The sequence below is a fragment of the Anser cygnoides genome, chromosome 4 (genome assembly GCF_040182565.1).
Source record: "Anser cygnoides isolate HZ-2024a breed goose chromosome 4, Taihu_goose_T2T_genome, whole genome shotgun sequence".
NCBI classification, from domain to species: domain Eukaryota; kingdom Metazoa; phylum Chordata; class Aves; order Anseriformes; family Anatidae; genus Anser; species Anser cygnoides.
The window spans coordinates 46,249,303-46,272,033 of NC_089876.1; the positions used below are offsets into that span (position 1 = coordinate 46,249,303).

The window sequence follows — 22,731 nt, forward strand, 5'->3', positions numbered from 1 at the left end:
AGCCTGCTGGGTGGAGGATACAAATTTTATGAGTATGAGAAAAACAAAAGAATTAAAGAGGCCCTAAGGTTGTGGAAGCCTGTATGACAGGAAATGAGTTCATCTATGGACACTGCTACACAGTGTTTTTGTCCAGACTTTCAGTCGGAAGGCCCGGAACTGGAAGCAGTGGATATTTATTGCTAGAGGGAAGGAGGAAATGGTGTACTCAAACAGAGGAGATAATTTTGGCCTTCATCCATGGATATACAATTTTTCCCATCTGTGGTTATTTATGGAAGGCAGTGTTATCTGAAACTAACCTGAAATGAACTGTGCTCTGTCATAGATGTAGGGATCTGAAAAATACCCTAAATATGAAAATAGAGACCTTTTTCCACCTACAAATCATGTTGGGGAATGCGTCCTAAAGCAATTTCATTTAATGTAGTAGCACAAAGGCCACACGTAGATGATGTGTGGTTTAGGATTTACCTCAAGAAAGTATTTACAGCTTTTGCCACAGTGGTCAGAGGATCATTACCATTTTGAGGAGCAATGAAAATGCAAAGGGGTAAGGATTTTATTTGGAAGTATCAAAATGATGATGCCTGTGGTGTTAAAGAAAAAGTAGTAAAAAAAAAAAAAAAAAACCAAACAAACAACAAACCAACAACAAACTTGAACATCTTGTGAGTCATCTAACAAGAGTGTCTTAAACTGGCGGTGAACAGTTATGCTGAGAAAGCTCTTCAGCTTTGTTGTATGTGCAAAAAATTAAGGCCATGCCATTTGGAATAGCTGCAGTCTAGCACTGAAAAATTTGGCTTTCGAGTCTTTAGAATTTGTTTGGGGATAGGAGGGTGGCAAGGAACCTGTGTAGTATTCATACTTTCTGGAAATCAATAATTTAGAATACAGTACAGATGAAATGGAGAATGTATGTTTCCTTCCCCTCTTCTCTCCCTCAGGGGGATATAACTCTGGCTTTGGGGATGTGGTGTAGCATTACTGAGAATGTAATGGCAAGGGTCCACTGGGGGTGAATTTAGTCTTTTTCAGTGATGTAAGGTTTAGATATATAATCACTAGTAGCCACTGCCATCAAACTAACAGGTTAGTGAGGTGGGATGTCGAAATAACAGAATATTTATCAAAATGAATGCAAAATCAGACTCTGATATGAAGTCAGCGCTTCTAAATTAGACGACGACAACTGAAAAAAGCTGCTGATACTTTAAATAAAAGCAAATGTGTGTACTGTTAAACTGACATCCAACTTGCCAGCGTCTTTCTGGATCCACAGAGAGGGTAAATCCTACTGGGTTCTCAATTTTTGTCTGTGCGCTCCAAGAGCTGATGGCACTTAATAAAAATGACATGCTGCACGGTGTGGGAAACGACGGCCGCAAGAATAGCGGTGTCACCAGCAGAAACGTGTATTTGCTGATGTATGATTACCATAATTTTAGTACTGGGTTACCGAAATGGCGTGTGTAGCTCTTAGAATAAATGAAGGGTATGCAGTCATTGTCTGCCATCTGCCATGCTACGATCAAATCACATGACTTGGAAACTAAACCTTGGGAATTTGTTGTGTCCCGCTGAGCCCAGCCATTAACAGATAATTAGTCTGGTAAAAATCTTTTGAATTCATTCTGCAGCTGTCATATGCCAGATTAGGATTTGTGTCACATGTCCCTTATTACTTTGAGATCATGGATTTTTTTTTTCCCCATAGTTAAATTACCCTATTTTACTTTAGTAAACAGTTCTTCGATTACCACATTTAAATATTCAAACTTTCCTTTAAGAAGCCTGTTACACCTCACATTGTAAAGCTGTTTACCAACTGCATTTGAAAGGGTTTCAAGATTGAATTTTCTCTGTTGCTGTTCATAACAGTCTGTAAACAGACTTTCCGTTTAAGATCTTTCAGGTTGTCAGGTTGATGGATCTGTTGTACTAGTTGCTGCTTGGTTGGCGGTATTCAGATGGTCAGCATCTCTTAAGTATACTGAAGCAATAATACTGAAATCTTAAAGTATGAAATTTTCTTATAGATTTTTACCAATTATTAAGACAAATGACGTTCTCTTCCATAACATGTTCATGTCAGGAGACGTGACACGATTTGTCAGAGAGGAAATGGAATATTCGTCTCTAATGTTTAAAATATTACTACCTGATTAATTTGCAGTGAACCTTTAAACACAGTAGTTTGAAGGGAAGGTAATAAAGTAAGCAGTAAACGCCAACTTTTAAAAGAAGAGAGCTTTCCAGCACTTAGATGGAATAATGACCCTCTTTGTGGCTGTCAGGTTGTAAGCTTTGCATAGGAAGGGGTGATGGTGTTTTCACTGTAGGCAGTGAAATTCGGTGTCCTTGTAGCACTTCTCTCACAAGGTCAACCACCATTTTCTTCTGTTGTGTAAGTATGCCATTTATGCCACGTTCTTAAATATTTGACTTGTTTGTATTTACTTGACATTTTATTTATTGATATATGGCACAGGGTCGCTGCAATCATGGGAGACTTTTTGAACTAAGATAATACAGGAAAAAAAAAGTATAGAAAACAACTTGTAAACTACGGGGAAAGTTAGGTTTTTGGACTGAGGTCTGGGTAGGCATTTCTTGGCTTTGTCCTTATCTCTAACTTAAAGCTCAACTAGTAATATTATATTAATTACTATATATATTCATTATTAATATATTATTAATATAGTACTAGTATTTTGTATTTAAAATAACTTCAGCATTTTGAGTAAAATTATTGGAAAATAGGCCAGTTAGTTAAAGAAAAACAAAGAGTTTGGTATCAGAGAGACAGAACCAGAATCCTCCTTGTAAGCACTTTATGAGGATGCCCTTTTTTTGCATGTTGAGAACATGCAGTTTCTCTTTTAAAGTAAGAATCTAGTTGATTTAGATGGAAGTAAAATTGAACCAGAGAGATTAAGCACAGATAAATGTGGAATTGGGTCCTATTTATGAAGTATTTGCCGTATTCTCTCTCAATTTTGCAAGGGAGCCTTGCAGACAAGGCAAAGGAGCCTCAGAATATGCCTACCTGGTTGAGCAGGCAGACATCTGACCACAGCTAGCTTTGATCTGTATAATTTGCAGACCTGGATGTGGTGTGTGTCTGGTCAGGCTGCAGACTACCTGACGTTGCATCTACTTACTGTTAGGTGGGTAGATATATTCTCACTCAGTCAAGAAAATAATCCTTTTTGAGGCAGGAAGTATTAAGCTTTTTTTGTGAAGAGAATGAGAATATACTGTGTGTGCTTCGTGATTCTTTTTAGATTTCTATGTGGGTAGCAGAGAAAATTTATTTTCCTATTCTTTCTTTCTCTCCAGTCTCTTCTATAAGTCATCCTAACCATTTATCAGGTAATAGTAAAGCAAACACATCAGAAGGAAAAATACTAACTTTTTACAAGCTTTTTCGTACTAAGTTTCAGATTTTTGTTTCTCCTTTTCCTGCAGAAATGAAGAGTGACTTTAATGAAGGGCATTTGGTACAGTGATTGGGGTACTACCCTTTGTAAAATTGTGGCAATGTGACTATATGACTTATATTAGTACAGCTAATCCAGAAATATATTTTCTAATATTCCAGTTCTGTTTATTTCTAATCTATATAGTTATGCTTCTAACAAACTGTTCTATAAACATAAGCGTTCTGAGTATCTGGAAGAAATTTTCACTTCACTGGAGCTGTAGGTGTTACACAGGGAAATCTTTTGATGGTCCCCATGCAAGCTCCGATACAGCAGATTAATGTGCAAAAACATTAGGGCATATTTGTAACATTTGTGTTAATGTATACTTGTGAAGTTTATAATATAAGTATACTTTCTATTAATTTTTCTTAAAGCATAAATACAGTAAAACCAGTCCTATAATTATGGGAAATCTAAGAGGAGGAAGATGAACAAAGGATAAAATCTGATTCATAAAGTGTCCTTGCAATTCTGTATTTGTCCTTCTTTGTTTTCACATACAAACAATAAAATTCGTTGCAGTTTTAACATCAGAGGGGCTGTTGCTATAGACAATGGATTTGTTACTTCCTATATAGTCCCTGAAGTCTGATGCCTGCTTAAGAATTTACGTCTAGTTCAAGCATTATTTTCCCTTTACTGAAAGGGAATTGTTCTTAGTTTGGGACTGATATATCTATTTGAGGATTGAGAACCTCGCTGTTTTCTTCTGTCACAAACTATCTAGAAGCCCATGGGAGATGGTGCAGTCTAAGTTGCCAAGATAGTATCAAGAAGTTTGTAGGATCTGAGAGGGCTTCGTCTACTATTTAAACTAGAAGTTTGGGTACAGGTTTGTTATTTTTTACACATCAATACAGTTTGATTTCTTTCAGAACACTTAGTCTTTTGCACATTTTTTTTCCATCTTCTACTTTTGAGATGTTAGACTTTAAAAAACATGGTTTTGGATATAAAAAACATTTATATCCAAACAACCTCAAGCCTTACAAAATTCAGAACTGTATTATAGTAAGTGGATGAATGAGGATGTTTGATAACACTTCTTGTGAATTGCATATGCTTAGCTGGAATTCCCAAAGTAACTCTCATAGCTTGCTTGCATATTTTGGAAATGATCTGTGTGAGGTGAAAATTTCTATTCCATGAACTTCTGTTTTAGAACTTTCTCAACACAGTAGAAGATCCTTTTTTAACTGTCTTCAATGTATTTATATCTTAATTTATGGAAGATATGAAATAAATGTTAATACTAGGAGTGTGCACTGGTCATAATATTGTGCCACAATTTTCTTGCTAAAAACTGCATGAAGAGAAGTACAGGTGTTAGACAAGACAGATAAACATTTCTCTTTTTTTTTAAGGAGGTTTTTCGTCTTCATTTAATACCTATGTAACATAATATGAGTATGACTGACATTACACATCTATTAATGGAAATGAAAAGACCTATCTTTTTCCATTTTTTACTCCTGTACTCATTACAGAAATAATGGGTGGACTTGCAGCTGTCTAGACTTTTGCTGAGCTACCTCTGATTGCACAGAAAACAGCCAGAACACAGTGCTGTTCAAACACACTTCATCATTTGCACTGGTTCTTCTTAATCCATCTTATTCTAATTTATACACTGCTCCTATATTAGTGGCAAAAAAACACTACAGTGAATTTTCAACTCAAAACCCAGTTGGCTTCCAAAATAAGAGGGGGACTCTAAACCTACTAATAGCCCAGCCTCAGAGATCCTTACTTGTTACTCACTGTGTGGGAAGATTCTTGCGTAACATCCAAGACCACCCTTCTTCATCTGTTGGTAGGTGGATGTAGGCCCAGAGCCTAAACACTTGTCTGAAATTGAAGAAGATTCAGCTTATCCATCTCCCTCAAATAAGGATTCTTTAATTATAATAAAAACTAACGATAATAGTGATAATAAAACCAGGTTTCATATAGTTAGTCCTGTCACTAGGGACTACCTTTGATGGTTGGGGCCATTTTGTTTTTCAAAAGCCTTCCTTTTAAGTAAGGAGCGGGAAGTCTGTGGTGTTGTCATATGCAGAATGATACTGTCCTGTACAAACTGTTTTCTACTTACTCTTCCAGTTACAAAGGGTAAAATTATAATTAGGAAATGTCAGCTGGTAAGCTAAGAAAAATGAAAAGCATACCTGCTTTGGTTGTTCTCAAGTGTTTGGACACAAGTACTCACTGCACAATGAGGTATAGTTTCTGAACAATTGAAAAGCTACGAGAATAAGAGGTTTGGATATTTTCATTAAACGTGACTCCCTGTTCCTACGCTGCTCTCAGGTGTGCAGCATATATTTAAAATAACTTCCAGATCTCCTAATATTTTTTACCTTCATCTGTAGTAGAGTTTATTGGTGAAATTCTCTTGAAATCACGTCTGCATTAGAGGAAAAATATGCCTCAGGTGTGACCACACGATACAGTTAGAAAGTGTATCTGTCATTTGACTGGAATTTTTTCCCAAAACTTTTCCAAAGTAGTAGTCTCTGCGTTTCTGCCTTCCCTCCAAAACCAGTGATAGCCGATACAGATCTTGGTAACAGGTAATATTGCTGCTCATTGCTCTGAACATGAAGTCTTTGTTGCTGTAGATCTTGAGGAAGGAGGGAGGGAAAGCTAGGGTCCAATATTTTCACATGCAGAACCTTCTATGAATCCTTGTTAGGACAGTGGTACACTACATAAGAATTGCAATATTTGTTTGTATGATGAAAGGAGCGGTTTTGGGGTTATGTGAAGTTCAAAATGATGGGGGACTGAAATAAAAAAGATTCGTCAGGTATGTCACGAGTTATAAATATTAATTTCTGCTGTGTAGATTGTCTTTGCTAGGGATGAGACTGAAGTTAAAGGTTCTTTGTGACCTTTTTTTTCCCCTCACTATTTTATATATCCATATATAATTAATTTTAAAATGTTTTAAATGATTCATCCACCATCATACTCTTGAGTCATTTTCAGCCTGACTAGCCTACTTAAAAATATTTTTAGCTAAGGGCTAGATATTGAGTTTATGATACCTGGATGTTTGTGAGAGGATCTTATTTGTAAAGTGTCCTCAGCTGGCAGGGAGTAAGTTATAATTTTGTGTTATTCTATAAAATTTTACTTTTAACTATCATTTGCCACAATGGAAAGTGCAGGTTTTCTGTGAAATGGAATATTAACAAGGAAACTCTTATTCTAATACTGTATTACCAGGTTTCAGAGAGAAAAGTGACCTTTATCAATAGCATTCTTTATCATATATATACTTGTGTGTCTACTTTGTAAAATACATAAAGTTTTTTTATGAATCTGTATCCTCAAAACAACAAAAAATCATATATTTTTAATAGAAAGTATTAAAAGAAATAGAAAGTATAGTTTAAGGAGATTGTTCATTTGCTTCTAATATCCATCTGCAGCAGATTCTTTGATGGGTAAATCTGGCTGCCGTTTCTTAAAATTTGATCTAGTAAGCTATACTTAAAATCTCAAAATTCTTGAACACATTTCCAGCTATTTTAAAAATCAAATTCTCTTGTCAAAATCTGAGCTCTGAGAAAGTCATTTCCCAAAATACCTGCACGTATGTACAGATACGCATGAAGCTCTTGGTAGCATCTGGATCATCTCCAGCTGGGTTCTTACAAAGAATAAGCAGAAGGTTATAACCAAATGTACATATGTAGCACTTGACAAATTAGTCACTTGCAAAACTGTGGTTATAAAACTGCTGGTTTCAAATTACTAGTTCTGCCTCATTTCTATAGCAAGAACTCGATGTCTGCCTTCCTCTAATTCACTGTGACTCTTCTCCATCACCTCACTGATGGGATTGTTTTTCTGTGTGATTTACATTTCTTTTGTTTCTACTATTGTGGGGAATTAATAGTCTTGGAAATCCCTCGAATGATTTCAGTCTAAAGCTGGCTTTTTTTTTTTTTTTTTTTAAGCATTAGTAATGTTAGTGTGTGCTAGGGAAGGTATACAAATGAAATAGCTATTTATAAAAATGTTTTAAGCTTTCACTCTTCCTATCTTTAACACAAATTTGGAGGTAGATGAAACGTATATGATTTAAGTAATGTGATTTTCATAACTGTTATATTCTTAAATTTCGTTTCTTTTTTGTTCTTGCTGAGTCTCTCACTGCTTGCTACTTCCCTTCATATACATCTTGCAGTAGTAACTTGCTGATACACAGGGGAATACCTGAACTTTTATGGAGTATGTATGCAAATTTAAATTTGGGATGACGGTGCTTAATGAAAGATGAAGCGTATTAAGAGAAACTGGGAGTCATTGCATTTCTGCTGTGATTTTTTTTTTTTTTTTAAGCCTAATGTTTTTAGAGTACCTTCGGGAATATCCATAGTGATAGGTATTGCTGAGCTGAGAAAATTCAGCACAAGTCCAGAAAACCTGACCATCTCCCACTTGTAGGCACTGAGCTGTCATGTTTTGTTTGATCTGGGTATTAAATGAAAAAAAATAAAATAAAAAAAAATCAATTTTAGACTTTAATACAGCTCTTCGGAGAAAGCTTCTTTTGATCCTTGCATGTAACCAGATTTCAGGATGACTGAGTTACTTTGAGTTTATTAATAGTTCTCGCTCCTTTAAAGGCACCGTTATGTAACTGCCATGTACTGAATGTAAATATTTGTATAACAATTTCAAAGGATTGTTTAGACTAGTAAGCAGAGAGTTTTAGAACAAAAATAATATTGCTACAGTCCCCTTTCAACAAAAGAAAAGCCTGGCAGGGAAACACGTATGGAATACTTAGCAGATGCAGTGTGAACCATGGATTTCTGAAGAGCTGCAGTTCACTTTTCCATACCGTATTTGAAGCAGCAGTTTCAACATGGTGTTCATGGAAAACAGATGGTTTGTACAAACCTAATTATGAATAGTAAAGTAATATATTTGATAATTTTAAATTCCCTTATCAGGAATCTGCATCTCTACCAGAAATATTTCTGGGGAGCCTCAGAAAAAGAAAACAGAAAAATATTCCACTGATCCAATATATGTTTTCTAGAAAACTTTTAGGATTATGACTTTATTTTGGGAATAAATGAACCACATTACCTCTAGTCCCTGAGACCTTCCTCTTGCAATTAATTTAAAACAGACTTATTAATGGTAAGTGAGGCTCTGTGTACCAATACAAACCATATCCTTAGACACTTCCCTTAAGGCAGCTTCTAAGAGAGCTGCTTGTTTGTGGAAGGCTTTGCAAGCCAGACAGGTATCTGCCAGCCCCTTTTAATGCACTGTACGGAGTGCACTGTACTGCCAGTCCATTTTAATGCACCAGTACAGAAAATGTCAGGGTAACTGAAATCAAGTAACTGTGACCGGATACGCTGATGTAGATGAGAATTAGGACTCTTGCCTGTGAATCTGCCAAAAGTAGCTGGGCTTGGGTTCTAATTTTGAATACTAAATCAGTTGATCACTGACAGGGCTCCACAGAGATCTGCTTGGCACACATAGTGAAACTCAACCCAGAGCGAGTAAAAACAACATATGTTCCCAGAAGCTGCTTAGGAAGCTCTTTAACACTGAGGAATATCTACAAAAGCATTAGACCTTGAGAGTAGAAATAAGGACACCGGTAACCTCCTGATGAAGGAGTAGTTGCCAGAACTATACTCCTTCTTTAGCAACAGCGACTACATAGATTAAGGCTAATACTGCTGTAAACAAGTGTAGGAGCAGCTGACATTCAAACCAGAGCTCCCATGTGTACAGAAATTCACTCAATGGGAGGAATTGCAAGAGGGGAAAGTGTCAAGTGAATCTGTTAGATAATTAATGCGTGAGATTTATTGATGACATCCTGACATATTTTTGTGTAATAGTCTGCTTTCCCATTTTATGGTCTGTATTATTTCAAGACTGTGGTGATATTTTAGCAATTGAAGAGAATGTCAGAAATCGTTACTGAGAATGCATTTCTGCTTTTGCAGAGCATCAGGTACTTGTGGCCTCAGGAGGAGGAGAATGATAAATTTTATGCAAGATATTAATCAAAAGAGAAAATCTATTTCTTTTGTTTTAATGCTTGTTCAGGATCAGACAACTGATATGTTAAACCATACATGTAATAATGGAAGTTAGCAGAATGAAAACAGACAAATCACATTATATGCTTCTTAAATTAGGATGCTTCTCCAGACATTGCTTATCTTTTGAAGATGAAACAAATAAAGTCTTGACGAGACTGCAGAAAAATGGTGGAATGGGTTTAAGGCCATGTTGTTGTATGTGTAATTGGAAGTGTGTGAAAATGACAGCCTTGCTGCAGTGCTCACTTCAAAGCCCATGTAATTCCACTTCTGAGCAGATGCAGTATCAGCTCCTGATCTGCTACTAAATAGCACTTCCTGGTGCTGCTGCTGGTTGCAAGGTATGTTTCTGATTTTGAGACCACCCACGCTATTTTTATTCCAATGTATTGCAAGCTGTTTGTAGTGTATGATGTGCATTTCTGTGCAGTTGCATACCCAAGGTGCAAGCTGTGCAGTGGTCTTGTGCATACCTCCCTACTGCATGGAACAGGGGTGAGTTTGTAATACCGTTTGGTCCCGGGAGGATCACTGCACAGAAGAGGTGCAATTGCAGTGTGACTCTTTAGTTGGCTCTGACACAAACTGCAGAGAACTGGCAGGGTCCCAGGTATCAGCTGCTGGCAGTAGGACCTAGAATGCCATTATTTTGCCTTAATGCAAAGCTTTATGCTAGAGCATTGCTACAGTTAGTACTGAATATAGCTAGATAAAGCTACCTTGGATTTGTCTGTACGAGGTGGAGTCCACGTTAGCAGAATCACGTTTAGAACTTGCATACGGATGTATATTTCTGGAAAGTAAATGTTTGTTTCAGGCATCGTACCAGTGAAACAAATAGATTTTTATAAACTTACAAATAGAGCATTTGGAAATCGTTGTATCTCTTTCCTCACACTGATAACTGATCCCAGGTCAGCACATCTCTTTCTTACCTCTGCCCCTTTACTGAACTGGAGGAGCTGGAACTTTGGGGAGTAAGAAGGAAGGGAAAGGAAAGCTGTAAGCAAGGCTTTGTTCCAAGTCTTCACCGGGATAAAATATTTGTCCTTCTGTCTGTAATGACAAATTAATGCACCTGAAGCATCATATTTGTTTAATTTATGTATTGTCTTAAATGTGTATGGGGATGTCATGATAATGGTGTCTAGAATCCTGATAATTTTTCCTCTGAAGAAATCTGGGGACTGAAAGACAACTGGTCATCATCAGTCCTATTGGTGAAGTAAGTGTTGTGGCTTTCATTTTGTAAACTTACTGTTGGCTTAGATTATTTAATGATACGATTTTTCAGAAATTTCAAGTATGCTTATATGGATATTATTTGTGGTTTTGAATTCCTTTTCAAACACTAAGCATAATATTTCAGTCTAATATTTTGGGCTGGTATAGTTCCCCAGAATTACAACAACATACCATCATCGCCAATCTCAATATTTTTTTTGTCTAACTGTAGAATAAATTGAAAAAACATTGCAAGTATACATTTTAGCTCTTTTTAAAATCATCCTATGTCTGCTTAGTCTTGGTTAGGACATTGGTTTTGTTGGTGGTGGTGGTTTTTAAGGGAAAGGAGAAGGAGGAAAGTCAGAAGATTTTTCTGTTTTGCAAGTTAATCCTCTTAATAGTAATGAAAAAACTGTAATCTGAGGATTCCCAAATCTTGTTTGCATTGGTATTTCTATCAGCTGCAGCAACAGATGCATTTTGAGCCAGACTGAGCATCTTGATATCAGCCTCTTTAAAGCAGAGCATAGAGTATGGAGCACTGCAGCTTAGATTCAGGCAGACTGAGTGGGACTTTAATTAATTCCACATGTTGGCAGCTGTGATAGGAACATCACAGGAGGTGCTGCAGCTACAGCAGCTTCCAGTTCTGTGCAAAATAAAATAGCAATTCACATGTTGGGGCTTCATTCGCTATTCTCAACTGCATCAGGCTGGCTTAGGATCAGGATCTGCCACCAGGCAGGGCTCACACAGGGAGCATCCTTGGTACCGTTGGAGGTGATCTCCATGTCAGTAGAAACATACGTATTGGAGCCAGCCACTCTCATCTGTTCCCAGTTTTGTTGTCAGCTGTAATGGTTTTGAAAACAAGTAATGTTTTTGAAAACATCCTCTTCCATCAACATTGAAAACAGGTAAAACAGATGTACTCAAATGCCAAAGAAAACTAATTTAGTGGGGAAAAAGACACAGAACAGTGAAGCAATACTATTTATATTACATAGCAGCACTATTAGGCACAAAATTGACTCATAACTGCTCTTGTTAATATGTGATTAATGAGAAAAAATTATGGCATCTCCATAGCTCTTCCACTTCCGTAGGCTGTTCTTAGTTCTAGCCTGAAGCTGACTGGGTTTTACTTTTTGTTTGTGTTTGTTTATCTAGCCAGAAATAGGTGATTAAGGACTTCCAGATGGACTAGCTGTTGTACACGATATGACTAGGAGTGTGAGGGGACTCAACTGCTGGATTTACCGTTTTCCATATGTGAAAGAAATGTGATCAGTGCATTGAAAATAATGAGGGCTGATACAGATTTTTAAGCATTGTGAAGACAAAGTATGAGGAAATGCTTGATGAACTGGTGATTTAAAAACAAACAAACCTTGAAATCAACAAATGTATCCCAATTTAGATTTCTTACTGTATTTAAACAACTCCCAGCAATGTATGAGGGCTTCTAAACAGGTTTTGATGCAGAGGAAAAAATGTTTATTTGGGAAAACAGCCCTTGGATAAAATAATACATTTAGTAAACTCTGACACTTATTACAACAGAAACACAAACTTGGAAGACTGTCATGTTAGCACCAGAGATCACAATGAAAATTTTGGAAAAATAAACTAAGCAAAATCACTGAAAATATTTGGTTAGCCAAAACTTAAGATAATACAGATCTAGATTTTGCATTGGGCCTTCCATTATGTAAATTAAAATTTAGTATTTTCCACATTCATGTAATTCTGAAGTCAAAAGAGGTTTATATTACAGGAATAAGTATGTTTTGTATTTGCTCTTCAGTGGGTGGTAGGCGTCTGGAAGAAAGTATTGAATCGAGTATTGCCAAATATAAGTGGAAAAAATAGGAAAATTATTTTAGTACCAGTATTGGTTTCTGCGGGTAGCAGAGCTAATACATGACTAGCCTTCAGTGTTGAGTTTCACTGTGGTTGATGTTAGAATTTGAAGACTGTGTTTGCTTCATTTTACACTCCATAATTCAGTATCTTATAGAAGGAGGCATGAAAAATATTTTTAAACTTTCTTTAAAAAAATCAAAAATGCAGTGTTTTGGAAATGGATCTTCAGTAACAATCTGTGATGTATCAGTTGTTCCTGCTTTCCTAAGATTTATTTTCAGATACCAGTAAGGAATTCTGAAGTAATTAATTCAAAACAGGATGATGTTTCTCATGCATTTCCAAAGTACCTACATTATTGATGCAGAGGTCCACAAAACAGGATAGTGTTACCAGGTGCTTCCAAAATTCAGCAGCCTTTGCATCTTGAAATGTTTATTTTACACAATGTCCCTGATGTTCTGTCTCGGCAGAAATAGTCATCCAGGCGGCTTGAGGATTTTTTAATTTTCAGTAGTTTATTGCTGAATAATGACCCTTTATGCAGCTAATCTCTTGATTAATCTGTTATATCCTCATTGCTTCTACTTGGTGCCAGCAGTCAAGCGTTATTGTTACGGATGTTGCATGCAAGTTTGACAGACCAGTGTGACTTATGACAGGCAAAGCAAAGCATGGAAACTGATACCTTCACAGTATATATGGTAGTATTTTTATATGGTATTTCTGTTATTTCATCTGTGAAATGTCATGGTTTGAAAGAGCGAGTAGAGAACATGCATAAGTTTAATTTCCTTCCTGTATTTACGTTGCAGTTCAGCGAGGAAGATACAAGAAAACTAGGAGAGGGACTCTTTGTCAGGGAGTGTAGTGATAGGACAAGGAGCAATGGTTTTAAACTAAAAGAGAGTAGAGTTAGATGAGATATTCTTCACTCAGAGGGTGCTGAGGCACTGGAACAGGTTGCCTAGAGAAGCTGTGGATGCCTCATCCCAGGAAGTGTTCAAAGCCAGGCTGGATGGGGCTTTGGGCAGCCGGATTAAGTGGGAGGTGTCCCTGGCCATGGCAGTGAGGTTGGTATTAGATGATCTTTAAGGTCCATTCGAACCCAAACCATTCTGTGATTCGGCAAGAATCAAAAGCATTTGAAAGATCTGTGTGTGCAGTTTGAATGTATGGCAAGCAATTAGCATTGCAAAACCTGTAAGCTAATGGAATCACAAGCTTAGCTGGAAGCATGGTTGTTATATTGAAATAGATATAAAGCTGATTAAACGAAGTAACTTAATGTTTAAAAATGTTAATATATGGAGGCAGTTGACCCAAACTTAAAATGCATGCAAAACCCATTATTGTGCTCTGTAAGCAGCTCAGTGGATTTTAGCAAGACTTCTGGTTACATGAAGTGATATAAATGGGACAGAATATATATATATATGGCACAGAATTGAAAGAGAGACGTGAATTTCTAGAATACCTAAACTTTTTCCCCTCCTATTGCAGTGCTGTGAGAAACAGCTTTGAATGAGTACCAGATTGAAACCTTGAGACAGGAACTTAGAAAACAATAGTTGTATTTCCACATAACAACATTGAATTGCAGCGAGTCTTGCATTTCAACTAGTATATTGAAACTTAAGAGTTATTTAATTCGATCTTTTAAATGAAATTCTGTAACCTCTCCAGGAAATAGTGTCTGCTCACAAACAGTAGAGGCCTTGGATTGCAGCAGATTATAGCAGCATGCCTCAGCAGGTCTTCTGATCTAAAGAATCAAAGAAATGAAAGTAGATTGAGTATTTGGCCGTATGATTTCATTCTTCTGAGTTCTCTGTAGTATGTGAATGCTGTGTTTGTCAAGTAAGGTGATTCTAGCTAAGGGCACTGACTTCTATAATGCAAAAGAGGTTGTACTGAGGAAAATGATACAGTTTATATTTAACAGCAGTTGTGTCATAGAATCTATAATATTTTACTGAACTGGATGAGCCAGCTGTCTGTCCTTATAAGTAGGCTTTTTCTTTTTAAGTTCTTTCTTGATACAAGTAGCTTTTATTTTTAGATTAGCTACTCAGGGCTGAGATGGAAGGTTAGCTGTATGAAGTCAGGGGCTATTTTTGGTTCTGTATTAGTCTTCCCAGTTATGCCACTAAAGGAAAGAATCTGTTATGCTGACTTACTTGTGCTGCCGTGACTAATGCATCTATGGGCAAGGATATAATTCTTGTCTTGTAACTGAAAATGCTATGTTTTTTTTTTTCCTCACACAGGCTGGATTATGGTCACAAGCTGCATTTGTTAATTCTCTGTTTCCAATTTCCACTTATTTCCTTGTTTAATAAGGCTATTGTTTCTAAGTGTAACTCTTTAAATTTAGAAGTGTGATGTTAAACTTCACCGTTGTATAATATACTGAGCTATTCAGTATATTATATTTTATAATATTCTGAGATTTTGTTCAAGTACTGGATAATACTGGGGGAAGGGTTTTTCTGGGCTATTTTTCGTTACAGAGAACGATAATGTGATTTGTATTGTGAATCAAGGTGTGATTCAAATTATTCAAAATTTACAGAATTTTAGACTTCCCAACTGTAATTGTTCCCATATCGAAATAGCTGCACGTAACCAGTGCAATCTTTGAAATACTGTGTTGCAGAAAGAAGTCAGGTCTGTACTTTGGAAGACCAGTGAATGGCCCTTGCCAGAAAGTCCTACAGTACTGGAAGGCTTTGGGATACAGCTACGTGTAGGAATACACTTAAACTTGTGCATATTTCTAGAGCTTAGTTTTCTGACAGGCATTTCCAGTACAGTGAGGATGATCTGTCTGTTGAAATGCACCCAAATGCAATCTTCCATTTTCATGCGTGTTCGTTTTCTGAATTAAACTCTAGGGATATTGAAAAATATATGCAAAAATCTGTTTAAAATTAAAATAAAACTAAAACGTGGTATGTGCTGTATTCTGTCATCTGTTCCACATAGCTGTATGAGTTGTGGTGACCTGACCAGTCTGTTTATGCAGTCTTTCTGCATTGTCATACTGTATTAGGCGTTTCCTGGGCTTGCTGCCAGACTTTTTCCGTTTACAAGGCAGCAGGCGAAGACTTAACATTTGTTTTCTTTCTTACTCTTCAGATTCCCTGTGGGACAGAAGGGTTTTGTCTCCTTCGTTTTCACTGTTGTTCCTCATTACAGGGTATCAGTGAAAGGAGGTTCATTTTCTGATGATGACTGTAATATGTGTCACAGCCATTGATTAAATAATCAGTTAGGAAGCTGGCCTAGAGGCATTATTCTTATTATGGTCTTTGTTTCAATATTCTTTTTTTTTTTTTTTTTTCCCGAATAGGATAACAAGCTGTCTTTATCCAAGGAAAATTCAACATTTACAATGTTTTGTATATATTCAGAAAATGTAATGCTTCCATCACTGTTCATTGAATTTAATGAACTTGAAGGCAAAGATAATCAGACAATGCTTTGTGGAAATCGTAACCTAGAAATCAGATGTAATATATAATTCTACTGCAGTGTCCAGCAGAGCTGAGGAGGCCCTCAGGCCTTTCACAAGTTCATGCTGTGCTTAGTTTTGTGAATGTGAGTAATTCCACTCACTGCAGCAGGACTGCTCTCAAGCCTAAAGCTTGGCTTAAAAAGGGGATTTGCTGGGCTGGGACCAGAAAGCAGGGGACACTGCTTGATCCAGCTATAGAAAAAAAGACCACTGAGATGTTTTCAAAAATGGATAAATTGAGATTGTAAGGATGATATTAAAGCATCTGAATAATTGCTAAAGTATATGTCTATATCATTGTTAAAAGGTTCTTTATTTTTTTCCAGAAATATAGATTATTGTAAAGGAAAATCACAGACTTAAAATATTAACTTAATTTGCCGGTCTCAAAACACTCACCGAGATGTACAGGGATATAACAGAAGACCAGGTAGTGATTTTTGTCATTCTGTAGCATTCGTTAGTTTTGCATTCTTTCTGCATGACCTGATCTTTAACTGTGTTTCACGTTTTAGTCACAAACAAAAAAAAAATCTGCACTTGAGCTTCAGAAATGGAGGTATTTGGCCTAGTCCCAACTATTTATAAAAAACAAATGAGATTTTTTTGTCCTGGTCTGCTAATGACCTTGAAGAGATTGCCTGCTGGGGTAGTCACTGGCATGCATTGCATAGTACTCATAGCTACAGTCAGTAAGAAAGGTGTCGAGTGTCTATCAAGCTCGTGGCTATATGTCCCCAAACCTTAGGACTCCCCAGCCTCTACCCTATGGCTGTTTCAGGCAGAGGTGCTTAGTCCTAGAAGCATTTGAGCTCTTCCAAGCGCTGCATCAGAGGCTAGTAGTTTGTCTATCCATCTTTTCGTATTCTGTAATTTTGTTTAATGTGGGGAGTACCAGCACAATTCTGCACTAGAGCTGTTACTGACCACATAAGCTGGTGAGGAACAGAACAGTTTTTTGCTGTTCAAGTTAAACCTCAGAGATGGCAAGTGCTTCTTTCCTATACCAGCAGGAATCTTATTACTCAGCCTTATATTCCAGGCTTACTGCCTGTCTGATCTAGCAGTGGTTTTGTTGCTATTCTCATGTACCCTGATGTGGGCTTCCATACCTGCCTGGCTCTTGCTCAGTTTATTTTATTTTTTTTTTTACCTGCTTCTAATTCACTTAGTATTGCTGCCTTTGACTCTGTCGTTTCTGCCAAGTGTTAATTTAAAAAGAACAAAAAGAATACTGGCAGTTACAGTACCTTTTTTTTTTTTTAAGGGCATACCAAAGGTTCACTGGTCTACGACTTTTCTCTATATGTCTTCTTCCTGGATATATCCTGGCTACTGATTTGGTTGTTCTCTTGCTATTTACTGAAGACATGGCAGGAACTGTGACTCAGTATAAGGGGGAAAATAGCTGCCTTAAGCTAGTAATGAACAGCTTTCATTCTGGTCTTAGTTCAGTCTCGAAAGACATTTATAGTTTCAGTAAGTAGTTAATAATGGTTAAATGCATCCATCCCCTTTCCCTTGGTCTAGCTGTTCAGTGGAAATACAGGGACCCAGGGGAAATTCCAAGCTAAGAAAATCCATGTTAAAATCACAGTGCTCAGTAAAAAAGAGTGGGAATGCCCTTTTCACCTTCCTCTTTGAGTTCCTGAGGCTGCCCAGAGGAAATTCTTGCTTTTGAAAGTTAAGTCTGCCCCTGCTGGTGATCGAACTGAAATAGAACATGGACAACTGACCTATTTCTGCAGGACTTCTTTGCTTGCATTTTGTACTTTAGGACATGTATAAACCCTTGAACTGTCAGCCTGACAGTTACAGTGGGATGGATCCAAAAACACTGCAAGAATTTTAATGAGACTGTTCATGTTGCAGTGATGAGGAAGTGGCAATGCTATCTTTATTTGAGAAGGGAAACGAAAATGATGATCACAAAAATGACCTGTCAGGCAAAGTAGACAAATCTTTTACTTTTGCTTACTCAGAAATAAAAGTTGATGCAAGGGGCAAAGGGCAAAACTGTTGGTACAACATAGCTGTAATCTGCCCCAGTCAAAGTGGAGTAGCATTGCCTTGGAGAAAAGCGGAGACCTGTCAGACTGAAGGTACGAGCAGGGAGGTTGTATCTGGTTTTGTTATGCTGACATTCAGTGAATTATTTTTTTTTGTGTTTTTTTTGATTTGTTTTGTTTTTTTTTGTAGCATTTTTTTGGGAAAAGGTCATATTGCATTTCTTTAAGAGTTTCAGCCCCTAATGCCTGTCACTACTGCTGAGCTGCAAATATGCACAGATCCAGCTGTTACTGTGCATGCCACTTCTCTTACTTTTCCTTTTGCCTCGTATGTTATGCACTTCCTTTTTCAAATATTTACACCATATCCTATTTTCTTGAAGTCAGTAGGTATACATTTTCTTTTCATTGTTTAAAAAAAATACAGACAATCTTTTGTATATTTTCCAGTTGGATGTCTTAGTTCAGTTTTCATCTAATGTGGGGATTTTGTCATCCAGAGCAGCTTTCCCTAGGCACAGGGTGTGGCTCTTAAGACTTAAACCATCCAGTCCTGTTGCTGTTACTTAAATTGAATCAGCCGTACTAAATTGAGCCAAAGTATTTGTCTTTACAGCTTGTCATTCTACATTTAGAATGAAACATAGTTGTACAGCTGGAATAAATACAATTTATTCAGTGGGCTCCTGGCTGAAGGGTCTTGATATATGGATCTGCTGTGTGCTTTTTTTGTTTGTTTTAATTTGTCACCTAAAGGAAATAGTCTGTTTTAAAGTTACATCACAAATGCATGTGTTAAAAACTTGATTTTTGTTTTGAACTAAAACTTTAAACTAGTTGAAGTCCTCAGATAATATTTAAAGAACACCATACTGCTTACTTATCTGTGTAAATTTCTTTCAATTCTGCACAGCTGTGTTTGGGATAACAGGATATTTAAAGGTATCTTTCCTCTGTGAACTGTTCCACTGTTGGTTAATCTGAATAAAGTAACGATGACATTGTCATAGTCTGTGGCTCAAGAGGTTAAATATTATTACGCTTTACGCATCATTTTTTTTACATGAAGAGAAATGCCATTTGCTAGGCTTTGTGCTCCAGTTGCCAGTTGTCACTTCCTGCCTGTTACTTGCCTTTCCTCTGACTCACAGGGCGCCATACAAAATATATGCCTTTTTTAATGAAATATCCAGTAAAAAAAAAAAAACTATAAGGTGGTCATTTAATTATAGTTGGTTACAGGACTCTTTTTCATATTAAAGATTTGAGACGAATTGAATTCTTTAGTACTTTTAATATGTTTATAAAACACTGTAGTGTCAGTTTCTCAAAATCTTTTAGTGCTTTTTTTCCTCTGGAGGATGGAGGACAAATACCTTGTGGGCGAGATCGTCGTTCAACTTTTCTAATTGTAACTTTGTCATGAAGGATAATTATAAAATCCCTGTTGAATTCTGTCTATAAACGATGGGTCGTTCTTCTTGTGTCTTCCAGGGATGCATCTTCTGCTTGTTACAGTCAGAGGTAGGAGTAGGGGTTGGTGCAAATTACATTTTTAGGCTTATGTGATGGTAATAATGGGAAAGGGATTTCTGTAAAGGTCACGGTTTTCTATAATCTAGTCCTGTAGCTTTATTTGACTGAAATACTTCTTTGTAAAGAGGAAACTTCTTAGGTTGGCTATAAATATTTGTCAGAAATACAAACCAATTTAAAAGGTAAATGTGATGGTTGTATATGTTGCATTGAAACACTGCACCAGCGGACAGCAGAGGATGAGGAAATTTATTTTTCAAATAGATGTGTTTGAACAGAAGCCGTGCAACAAGACAACCTGACAGCAGGCTGGACAGTCAGAGGAGCAACAATGGGTCGCTTTGTATTCAAAATAAAGGGAAAGTAGTGGAGTTACCAGCAGAACATAGGCAATGTTTGTCCAGGAAAGGGTGTTGTCTTTAGAAATAAATAGGGCTTAACACATTTAAAACACTTTACTTAGAATTAGAATTAATTAATTCAGAGTTAATTAGCTAATGTTCTTTTTAAAGCATTCCTAAAGAGTTTTTCTCAAAACATATTTCATTTTTCTGTTGGAAAAAAAAAGAATTCAAAGAAATATGAAACTCTGGTGTAAGGCTTTGTAGTGTCAACTGTAATTAATTCTACAAAGCTTCTTCATGTACCTCCGTATATGCCTTCTTTTAAAATATATATATATATATGTTTAAATAGACCTTTTCTTTCTGTAGACAAGCAAATCACATTCATCATCTTCTTATTCAAGACCATTATCTGTGGTAATTTAAGCCACAGACAGGAGAGATGTTCTGATTGAGTGTTACTGCCAGGCCACTGCTGGAAAACAAGCGCTCTGAGTACTCATGTAGAGCTTTTGTGCTTAAAGCTAGGAATTGGCCAGACCTAAATCTCAGAAATGACATAAGGACTGTAATTCTAAAAAAGCCCTCAATAGTATTGAAAATTAGATATTCTTCTGGTGCTTGACCTTGTCAAGGTGTCTACAGCTTTTCAAATTTAAACATCATGCACAAAAGCCCACAGCATCAGGACTAGCAAGAGAGTTGTTACTTGAATGAGTGAATGAAAGACTCCTTATTTTGCTGGTTTTGCTATGGTATGCATATGTGCAACAAAACAAAAAGAATGGGTAAGACACAGCAGACAGGCACTTAGTGGAGAGAAAAGCTATATTTATCGTATACTAGTTCAATAAATCAAATTTTGTTCACTAGCTTACTGAAATAGTTCTCATATGCAAAGGTTCTACTGCTGATGAAAGTAAAAAGATAAGTAATGTTCAAAATTCAATTGTTTTTAAATTTCTAAACCGATGAATCCTGTTTGAAGCTATAAACAATTGCTATATGATCAAAATATAGATATTGCTATTTGATCAAAATATAGATATTCTTCCAAGCAGAATTGTGTTATTTGCAAGTGAGACCACAGTGGACCTGCAGCATGCAAAATCTCATGCAAACTATTCAGTTCACCTTTCCCTCAGTAGTATTTTTGCATGCTAAGTGAGCACTGTTATCATTAACTGCAGCATATACATTAGTTTGAACTCTGTGGGAAATGAAGACCATTTATTTTAGCATCTGCTTGCATCTTGGGAACTGATTCTATGACTTTATTATGAAGGCCTAGAAAAATAACCATTAGATTGTGCTTTTAGGAAAACCAACAATTTCTGTGAATGTGGTTTTAGAAACACTTTTCTTACCTTGTAATTTTTTATTTTTTTTTTGGGGGGGGGGGGAGCTTGGTAAATTTGAGCAGATCTTTGTTCCTCATTGATTGAACTCTTAAAATATTTTTTTTACATGCTTGCACATTTTACATGTTAACCAGTCAAGACTATTTGTAGGGAGAAGGAGGAATTGCAGTATTCACTGTATGGCAAGCAGCTATGTAAATGTTTCTCACACTTGCATTTATCTGGGTCCAGTTATAAGTACAGTTTAAGACCCTTTACAGTCAGCTGAAGCCTTGGCTTGTGATGGACAGGTGGAAGTTGCGGTGCTTTAAATCAGAACAGAAGGATTCATTTTAGGCTCTGTTAAAGTACAGCATTCAGCTGTAACCTGCTTGAAACAGCACTGCGAGGGCACAGGGGCACAGGTAGGGCAGTGGTGGGTGCGCAGACGTTATGGAAATGGAACCTAGTTTGGGGGCTTTGGGTGGGAACTTGGGCTTCATGGAGTGTTTCCCTCCTTTTCCAGCAGTGCAACTGGGGTAACTATTCTGAAAGGTTTCCCACGCCTTACTTTTCTTATAAGGATGGGTTTGAGTTGGTTGTTGAATTCTCTGCCCTCCTGCTCCTTGTAGGTGGAAAAGATATTTGGTCTTTGTATCTAAAGCAAGCTTTTACATCAGTGGTGATGCTCTTGGGAAAAACAAAACAAAAAACAGAAATCTCTGGGGATGTAGACTCTCCTTATTAGTAGAGGGGAATAAATGCCGTGTTAGCAAAACTCTTAAATTTATACAGCCTTTTGAATCCCATTGGTACTGCCTCTTTGGTTAAACCACCATCAGCAGTTTCAAGTACAGCTTAAAACATCTCCGGGAAATGCAAGTGGGTTGTTGTTGTGACAATAAGATAAAAATAAAAGGATTTTGTTGATGGCCGGAGCCCTTTGGCTTCCTAACACAGTGAAACCAGCAGTTGATGCTGCAAGTGGCCGAGCCGTGTGGCTCCTCGTGCTGCAAGGGCACCTGCTGTTCTTCCAGGGAAAGCTGCCATGACAACTGCGTGGCTTGCAAGCGCCTGGTCCCTGCTTTCCTGCAGCGATGGAGGGTCATTGGTATTCTGGGCAGCTGCCTGCTGCAGGCAGCAGCAAACCCTTCCCTTCCTCGAGATCTGCCAGCACTCGCTGTTAGCACCCTGGGTAAAATATGCAAATGGTGTTGACAGGTATCTGGAAAAGGAAAAAAGGAAAAAAGGCCCGTTTGCATAGAAGCAGTGATTTGTTTTAGCTTGTTAATTAAATGCTTTTACC

The 22,731-nt window shown here is 37.1% G+C and overlaps 1 protein-coding gene across 5 annotated transcripts in view; it reads left to right on the forward strand.

Annotated features, from left to right (window-relative positions):
• DCLK2 (doublecortin like kinase 2) overlaps nucleotides 1-22,731 on the forward strand; it is an 84,946-nt gene that overhangs the window by 17,559 nt on the left and 44,656 nt on the right. The gene's annotated exons all lie outside the window — the stretch shown is intronic.